At 40.3% G+C, this 9,570-nt stretch overlaps 1 protein-coding gene across 2 annotated transcripts in view; it reads left to right on the top strand.

The window, feature by feature from the left end:
- The first annotated feature begins 8,459 nt into the window (after window positions 1-8,459).
- pcdh17 (protocadherin 17) overlaps window positions 8,460-9,570 on the top strand; it is a 55,551-nt gene continuing 54,440 nt past the window's right edge. For both annotated transcript variants that reach the window (XM_070958824.1, XM_070958832.1), the window contains exon 1: window positions 8,460-9,140. The gene's annotated coding sequence lies outside the window, so the exon portion shown is untranslated. The remainder of the gene's footprint in view (window positions 9,141-9,570) is intronic.

The raw sequence follows: 9,570 nt of genomic DNA, 5'->3' as shown, positions 1-9,570 counted from the left end.
TGTCCCTGTCCCTTGTTCAGCATTAGAAACAGCATGTGTCCCATGGCCCTCACCATCAGGCAAAAGTGTGAACTGTCAAATGGTCACTGTGAGTTCATCTGTACGTTCTGCAATGGTCAACTTTTCCTTCTGGAACCTGTTGGATGTGGTCTTCAAAAGGTTGCTTATATCAAGCATGCTGGCTAGGAAACACTGAAAATGTGCAGAAATGCCGCAGGTCACTGTTATCACTTCTGGCAAAAGTCTTGCTATTATTTTTCATATGTTTCATACCTCCATGCAGACCAGCTGATATTGTGAACTTCTTCAACACATCAGATTTTTTTTTGTTGCACCTTTTTTGTAAATATAACTGCAGTAACGTGCAATGGAGTGATTAAATGTCTCACAATAAGGAACCTTTCAATCAGCTGATTTTGTGCAGTTCTCCCAGGTGTGTGCAGTGCACTAATTGTGGTAAAATGCTGTTAAGGCTTGTGCAGTTCGATCAGCACTCAATTCAGTCAGTCCCACAAAGTCAGATGTAAACAATCTCACGCATGCACGGCATCCAAATGCACATTTTGATATAACTGATTGTTAGGCATTTCTGATCATTGTTGTGTATCAGGTATGTGCATGCCCAAGTATAGATGTTATTCAGTAACATTCCAGAAAAATACTGTATTCATATCCCTACAGGAGTCTGGTTGAACTGACAGACATACCCTTGAGCGTTATTATTCTTGTTATGTATTAGGTGAGACTTGGTGGTTAGATGGTGCTTTAAACACAAGATAACTTGTGTTGCATTTTCAAATGTGTAAAGGTAGCTTTTCACAAGGCCCCGTTCACCTTCTCTAGTCCAGAACGGACCAACAAGAGCGCCTTTCGCATTTTTTGTGTTTTTAGTGGCCACCATATAGGGAGGGTGAAGAGAGGGGTATTCAGTTGGGTGCAATCTGCAACCTCACAGCTAGATACCACTAAATCCTACACACTGGGCCTTTAAGTCTGTCTTACTATTTAGTTTTTTATTTAGTATTTTTAAAAGGCTTGTACTTGAGCTCACCTGAGCTACCTGAGCAGATGGTAGGCTCCAGATTGAGAAGACAGTACCAGGCATCCACGTTTCCCTCACTTATGTCTTCTCCTTGCGTCTTAGTTGCTCCCACTGAGGATGCATGGAGAGACGCAAAGAAACCATGCGAGGAAGAAGAAACATGGAGATGTTTTCAGAGAAATGTGACATTCTTTCCTCTGAAGCGTCACATGAGGCTTCATCTGTTTCTGATGACGGATGCAGCTGATCACAGCTGGATCAGCTGTCAGTCGACTTTAACAGCTGTAGACACTTTTGATGAATTTGCGTCCACACGCATGTTTCACTGTGCTAATACGAGTAAAGGCACACAGCTATCAGTGCCAGAGCAGCAGTGTTTTCTCTCTCTCCGTTACCCCTTTTACAAACACCAGCACATGAATAACAACCTGCATTCTGTATTTATACCGTGCACTGTGTCCTGCTCAGAGGCACAGAATGGGTTTATTATTTATTCATTATTTGCATCTGTATTTATTGATATTCTGAATGTGGAATCATTATTTAATAACCCTGCATAAGATTATGGTGTCTTTTGAACAATGGAAATCATTTATTAGGCTAAATGTTTTTTCGAAATTGAAATTATGTTACCCACATCCCTGACTGTCATCAGCCTCACATGTGACTGAAGGGAAATGACTGACAGACTCTCCTACTCAGACTTTAATTGTATCCATAATAAAAGTTAATGGAGGAAATAACAGATTGTGAAAAGAAAAATCTTTTTCATCAATGACAAAAGTTGTTTGTTGTCCTTTTATTGTTCAGACCTACAATTTGCACAGATTTGTGAATATACGGTGAATCAGAAAACATGTAAAATATACATTGGATATATATCTGTCTTCACTCTGTTGTGATGTGTCAGATCAGTCCGATCGGCTGCATAACTCTACTCAAATCCAACAAAGGGGCGTGTTAGCCAGTAAAAGACTTCCTTGAGGACTGCTCTCGTGTATCTTTTCTCGTGGCTCCTCAGAGGGCCCTCCTCGGACCAGAAATAAGAGCTTTAAGATGGGCTGCTAGATGGCAGACCAGAACGATTTCCAGTTCAAGCGAGGACTGATGAGTGAGGAATGAGGAAATATCAAATAAGAGACATCGGATGTATCCCCAATGTCCACACTCGCAGACTTTGAGGCATATTCCCATAAAGTCCATGAGAGCTTCGCTGAGTTCCAGAGAAAGTTTGACACTGAAATTTCCCAGTTGAAAGTTTGGTGGTGTACACACAAGTGAAGTCTCTGCAGTACAGCCTACTTGCACATGAATGAAACAGAGGAGGAAAGACAATGTTTCTTCATGAAGTCTGGATAGATGGATTTGACCTGATTTTACAGGTAGAAGCTCCAACTTTAAGTGGCGTTCCATTCTTCTTTTTCGTGTAGGAGGTCAGAAATTTTCTGCATCTGGAATGCAGCATTAGGACCGTCCCACTGTCAAATCATCATGTCATCAGGGCTCCCTTGCAGACTTTTTGAGCCGTCTATGCATACTTTCCACATGTCTGCATTTCTGCAGACTGCCTGAGGGAATAATTCACATTTCATAGCGTAGTGACATCAAGCACAGGTTAGCAGGGGAAGCCTAGAAGCTTTAAAAAATACAGCAAATAAAGCAGCTACAAGAAATAAAGTAAGTGTTTGATGCTGTTTTGAAAACCAAAATGACTACAATGGTTATTTAACAATGACCGCTCATCCACACTGTAAGGAAAGAGCCTGGAAGACATTCAAATCACGCAGTCGGTCCCTTGAGTGCCACAGCTATACAGAAGGTAAAAAATGTAGATAACGTGTTTTTACTTCGTCAAATCAAACTCAAACACTGGATCAAATCAACTTAATCCAAGTGGCCTTAGGGCTTAGGCTTTTAGGGGAACATTGGGATGCAAGGCTCTGGGTGTTTGTTTAATTTGAAACTTGCTGAAACTCATTGTTTTGGTTAATAAAACTCCTTTTTGAATGGACCTCTGGCTATGCATCCCTTTCACTAGATTTCAGTGCCAATCCACATCTTTTGTTGTGGACTGTTGTTGGTATATCATAAAACCATAAGTAAATGCTTATTTTATTGCTTTACAGAAACCAAACAGTAGTCAAGAGATTAGTTTGAGCATATTTTGACAGTATGTTCTAAAAAGTGATTTGAGTTTTTTAACAGCTGTAATTTTAGACCAGTTAAAGCCAGTATTGCCTTCTTCATCTTAATCACCTTCTTTATCACACACACACACACACACACACACACACACACACACACACACACACACACACACACACACACACACACATAGCCTTCTATAGTTGATTTTATTTGTATGTTTTTTATTGTCTATTTGTTCTACTATCTTTTTTCTACCTCTCCTTTTTATTCAGCTGTTGTGACAAGAAAATTTCCCGGCCATGGGATCAATAAAGTCTTGTCTTGTTTTGTCTTATCTTATCTTATCTTGAGACACTACCTCGGAGTATTTCATACATTACTATTTGTCAGGTCCTTTGTCCACTGGATTCACTTGAGATTGTGTAAAGCAACACTTAATATAACTCAAATTGCTAAATGAACATGGGAAAATGAACCTTCATTAGACTGAGCAGTTTTACATTGCCAGGCTGATGGCAGGCTGAAAGGACAGGAATAATATCCTGCTAATAAGTGTTGATGAAAAGCTATTGTCTGTGTGTTGTTTGTCAGGGGGGCCTCCTCTGTCACTTGTTGCTTTAATTAATCTCTCTAATATTAATAAACAAAAGCATCGCAGGTTGTCAGTGCCCAGTTTGATTTCTTCCACAGGTTTTGAAACTGTTGTATGAAAGAAAAAGTGTTTTGGATCATTTTACTTCATCTGATCAAGAACAAAATGATGTTGAAAACCCAAGAGACAAAGGTGCAGTACTTTGAGTGTTTCTGGCTAAAGCGAGTCTAATATTTTTAATGCAGTGGATGATGATCAAAAATGGTGTTATGCGTCTTGGTGTATCATTTGATATTGGGCTAACATCTAAAAGCCCACCCACATGCCAAAGAGAGCTGTTGGTTTCATCTCATCTCAGCATGATACCTGACTCAGCAGGTGAGAGGAGAGGTAATTATTTGCACATCAGGGTGAATGAAAGACATACTGTTGGTATAACCATGAGCCTGCCTCTCATTACTACACCAATTTCCTGTGTCCAGTCTCAGCTGGCCAAATGCGGTTTGGCTATTTAGGAGCACTAGGTGATGCTAATAAGCTATAGGAGATGATGATGATTCATCTCTCACTCATGTTCTGGTCAAAGAGAAGAGGTTATTCCATTAAGAGCATGCTGAGAGCATTAATATATGAAGCTACACTAATGTTTTCATCCAGGGCGTCACTGTAGAAGAACAGGTTGTCCAGCAATTGTCTTGTGAAAAAAGTATAAAAATGAATCATTGTATAACTGTACAAAGTAGATCATTTTAGAAACACGTCACTGATGATTTCACAAACATGAATAAAAGCCTTTTCACTGTGACAATCCACGATGCCGCCTTCCCCCTGCTGAAGCCTGCTATGGCTCACAATCTAACAGTGATGACTGTGATGAGGCAGAACCAGTTGCACAGTGAGCATTGATCAGGGAGTATTTCTTGGAACATGCGAAAAGTGAACATTTGGTTCACACAAAGACACGCAGGAAAATGAACAGAAACAGGCACACAAACAGATGCAGGTTTTGCTTGATCATTAAACACGTTCTTCCTGTCCGCTAAACTCTGCATAAGACGTGTTTATTACCTCAGCCCATGTAAAGAGACATTAGAAATCAACATATATACAAAAAGACACAAAATGTACATGGACAGGGCATGTGGTATAGCACTTTGTCTATCAGCCTCTTTGAATAGACCATTGTTTTTCTTGAGGCTTAATGACACTGCTAAGCCAGGGCAGGGATTTAAGCAGCTCTGTTGCAAAGACAGCAATGGAGCTGGAAGAAAATAAAGAGGGGGAAGCTATATGAACATATAGATAGATTCCCTGTCTCAAACTGTAAACCCTCACCATGCACATTAGCACTTGCCTCTGTCCGAAAGTGTGCACTGTTATCCATATTTCTAGATTCATGGTGTCCTTTTCCTTGACAGTCGACTTTTAACCCTACTTTTGAGTCTGGCATTTCAGAACAGGTAAAAGCACTTTTATCTTTCCACAACACTTTATACAAACTTGTTCATCTGAAGTATACTGAAACTTTTGCTTACTGGCGAGGATGTATGAAGAGAGATAGAAAGACAGCACCCCAATAAGCAAGTGTGTGAAAGAGAAACTGAAAAACTTTATGTAGGTCTTATTCTATGTAATTTCATTATTTCCAATTCAGTTTGGCATTCAATTGTAGGGAGCTACAGCTTCAGCAGTGTCTTTTAGATGTTTAGGGATTAACCTGTAAATTCTGCAGTATATGGGGTCAAATGCAGGTTGAACTAACTTTCAGTAAATCGTGTCATAAGCGGGTCACCTGTAGAAAAGAGATTAATATTAATAGCTCAGCGCAGTCAGACTGCATTATACATGGGTGCTGTAACTAATGTACATTACAGGAGGCTTATGTCTTTGAAGAATGAAAGATACACATATCTTTAAAAATATCATCACAGCTACTGTCTCAGCTTTCATGCCATCATAGGCAAAGACGAAAGGTTACTGAAAGTGTGTTGGAGACCAGCATTCCTCTACTGCAGAACCTCAGCAATGTGAAGTAAACAAGAAGGCGATACTCCCTCTCTCCCTCTAATGCAGCCAACAGTTGAATGGTGCAAAGAAAGAAGAGAGGCACAGATTCAGACGGCAACATGGAAAAATTTATGTGGGAGACAAACAACAGCCAAGTAAAAAGTAACGGTGAGAGAGGTGACATTTTGCTGCTGGAATAACTCTCCACGTGTAAGACTTAGCTCTGATTTCTTTTCCTTTTTTTCTGACAGAGGTAGCAGAGAAAAAGCTTGCACTCAGACTCCACACGGTCCATCTTCATGGTTTAAATTTCTTTATGGTGGAAGAGTGTAACACATTTTTTATTACTCGAGGGAAGAAGAAGTGAAATCAGAGAGTGTAAGAAAGGGAGGAAAAGAGAATTCAGAAATGGGTTAAATAGTGTAGGCAGGAAGAAGCCTTCACTCTCTTATTACTACCTGAAGAAAGGCCGTTGCCATTAGATTGAAATTTAATTTACGAAATAGTGTTTTAAAGCAGCTGTTCGGCAGCAGCCCATTCCAAATACGCTTTCTGTCAGTGCATTTCCTGAGGGCTGTTTAATTGGGCTAATGAAGAAAGCTGCTAATGGCTGGGTTTATCTCTAGCAGCGCTGGTGACATTTCATCAAGGCAGGTGATTTTCCGGGCATTGTTTAAGCTCAGTGTGTAGCATTTCGTAGTTGGAGAGAGAAAAAGAGTAAACATGTTATTTGGGCAAATTTAAAAAAATGTGATGGGAATAATGTGGTGTTGAGGATAATAGATAATTCAGCTCCATTGAAGAGAGATTGAATTATTTTCTAATTGTTTTCCACACATACTGCTAATCATATTTTTAAAAACAGCTGGCTCATTGCTACTCAGCATTTCATCTGGGGTTCTATAATTCTGGGAACACCCACACGACCTGAAGACTTCAGAGGAAGGTGCACTTAATGGACAAAATTTGCACCACATTTGAATAGAAACACACACCTGCACACACACACCCACACCCACACACTTACACACCCTAAATGGAGATAGAGACAGTGATGTGACATTTACCTTCATCAGTTATCAACATCTTGACATTAGTACATCAAACCTGCTGTTTAATAATGAGCTTTGGTCGCCATCTGACTAACGAATGGTTCTGACACTCTTGTCATTCCCTCCTGTCAGAGAGAAAGGTCAGTGAGAAAGTCAAAGAGGTTGAGATCCATGTTTATACATGGATAAACTACAAGATTATACTGAACAAAGCTGACATGTTGGAATAGCAATACCAAATGAAGGGCACGGTTAAACTCTGACTGCAGCTCTATGACTGACTCTATGAAGTCAAAAGATGACTAAATGTCCTCCAGGCCATGATCTGACATTTCCATGGATACAAAATGAGACAAAGCAAAATGGATATCAGGCATTGATTATTGTTGCGTTCACCACAGCGTAAACCGCTGTGTTGCCTAAAATCCCAGTTTGGGCTGCAATAAAACTCCACTTACAATTACAGTACAAAGTGATGCCTTTAAATTTCTTGTTTTATCCAAGAAACAGTTCAAAACACAAAGAGAGTACATTTTTAATCACATATGACAAAGGAAAGCATTGAATTGTCACCACCTAGGATAATGGGTAATGTCTGGCTTTTTAAATTGAAAAAATAACTTAAATGATTGATTACTAGAATAGTTACCAGTTAATCTTCTGTCGATCGACTAATAATTTCAGCTTTCTGGGCTGAAAAAAAAAAAAAAAACTTTTAATGGACCATGTCTGTTGGTTCTTCACTTTGTAACAGGAACTGTAATAGACAGAGACAAGATGAAATTATGCTTTCAAGCTATAATTGTGAAAGCGTAATACTGAAAATGGCAATGCAGGATTCTGTTGTCACTTCACATACCTGCTGCAGTCATTCTCCAAATCTTTCATTATTTTCCATCACATAATTTCCCAGGTCTTCAGCACTTTTAATTGCGCACAAAAAAATGTTTAACACAATTACTGCTGCTTCTCAGGTGGCTCAACAGACCTGCATAATAATAATGCAGGGTATTTTCATGGACCTATTGAACCTAGACACTGGTATAGCTTTTTTTTTTAAACTAGATGTTACTATTGAAACTCTAAATCTGGGTGCAAAGACAAACCTCTAAAGTAGATAGATGGCTGTAACATGCCAAACACACACTAAATGTGGAATAAAATTCACAATTCATTTATATATCTAATAATACTGTTGGATTTGTGCTCTTCTTTTACATTAGACACAGCATTTTGTCGTTGCAGTTGTGCATGCATTCAGAATAAAAGGTCTTAAATTCAGTTAATTCAAGTGATTTAAGTGATGGTTCCCACTGATTGCTTTTTATGGTCCGTTTTTGATAGATGGCTTAACTGAAATTTCAAACCACTCCAGCCTGGCCCCTACATGTCTCTCGGCGAGGCTGTCCAACGCACCGTTTCCTTTATTGTAAACAACAATGAAGTGTGATATTTGAAAAAAACAGATGCGCCACCGGTGGACCACGAGCCACCAATCATTTGTAGTCTGCACCCGAAGCGGCTTTTGAATCCCTCCTTCTCTTCCCACCTCTTCAAATTCATTGGCTGACAGAGGAGTAGCGACAATGTTTAATGCACCATGCGGTGTCCGGAGTTCAGTCAGTGAGAGGAAGCGTTCAGTGTGCTTAGGAGTGTTTTACGTGCTGAAAATACTAAATAACGACTGTGCGCATATTCGAGAAAATCGCCCTTACGGGGAGCCTTGTGCCAGAATGCGGGGTTGCTGCTGACCACCTCCTCAGCATATCTGTCTCTCTCTGTGGACTTTGACGGGGACGGCGGACAAGGACAAAATGCCACAACGGGAATCAGTCACTCAGCTGTGTTTCGGACGGGGGAAAAAAACACTGATCGTCTTTTAAATATCTGCTTTGGATCTACCTTACACATCTGGATTTTTTTTTTATCCACACAGTATTTCTCCGAACAGTTTTCCTTCCTGACGGTGACTCACTGCGGGCAGAAGGCGAGCCGCTGCATCCCTAATCAGACAGCGGAGAGGACTTCAGCTCATTGACATTACAGTCATACTTTTCTGGAGCACTTTTTTCTTTTTTTCCTTTTTTTTTTTTATTTCCACTGCGCTGCACTGTAGCCTGTGTGTGCATCGGAGGCTTGAGGCTCTTTCCCCCTGCACACAGAGGGGAAAGAGGGTACGGGTGGTGAGGACTGAAGTGCTTTGGGCATGAAAGTCTCCCTGAAATCTGCTGGAACTGACTGTTTTGATTTTTCACAGTTATATATTTATTTTTTTGGACTATTGCAGCAGTTTCTTTGGGTAAGTTTACATTTTGTCTTTCATGTTCTCTGGGTCTCCTCTGCATGTGCAGTTTCCCAGTGGGAGCCTTGTCTGTTGCTCATTCTCAAACGATTGTTATTTCACATCCATCCCCTTTGCATGCGGATGCAACAGCTTCTTCCAAGGACCGTTGAATCTTGCAGAGAGAGAGAGAGAGAGAGAGAGAGAGAGAGAGAGAGAGAGAGACAGAGAGCAGCAGTGGAGAGAATTACACGGCTGTGCTGAGATGTTGGCAGCTCATTTCCGAATTTTTAAAAGGCTCATTGTGAATATCCGGATTATGCGGATTTGTTAATGCGTGTAAGAGGCTCATTTTATACACATTTATTCAAATAGCCGCCACAATAGGCCATCTTCAGTTGTACGCCTGCAGTGTTCCCATATTATTAAAGTTGCCCTATTACAGTTC

The sequence above is a fragment of the Chaetodon trifascialis genome, chromosome 1, assembly GCF_039877785.1.
Source record: "Chaetodon trifascialis isolate fChaTrf1 chromosome 1, fChaTrf1.hap1, whole genome shotgun sequence".
Classification (NCBI taxonomy): Eukaryota; Metazoa; Chordata; class Actinopteri; order Chaetodontiformes; family Chaetodontidae; genus Chaetodon; species Chaetodon trifascialis.
This window is presented reverse-complemented; position numbering and strand designations above follow the sequence as displayed.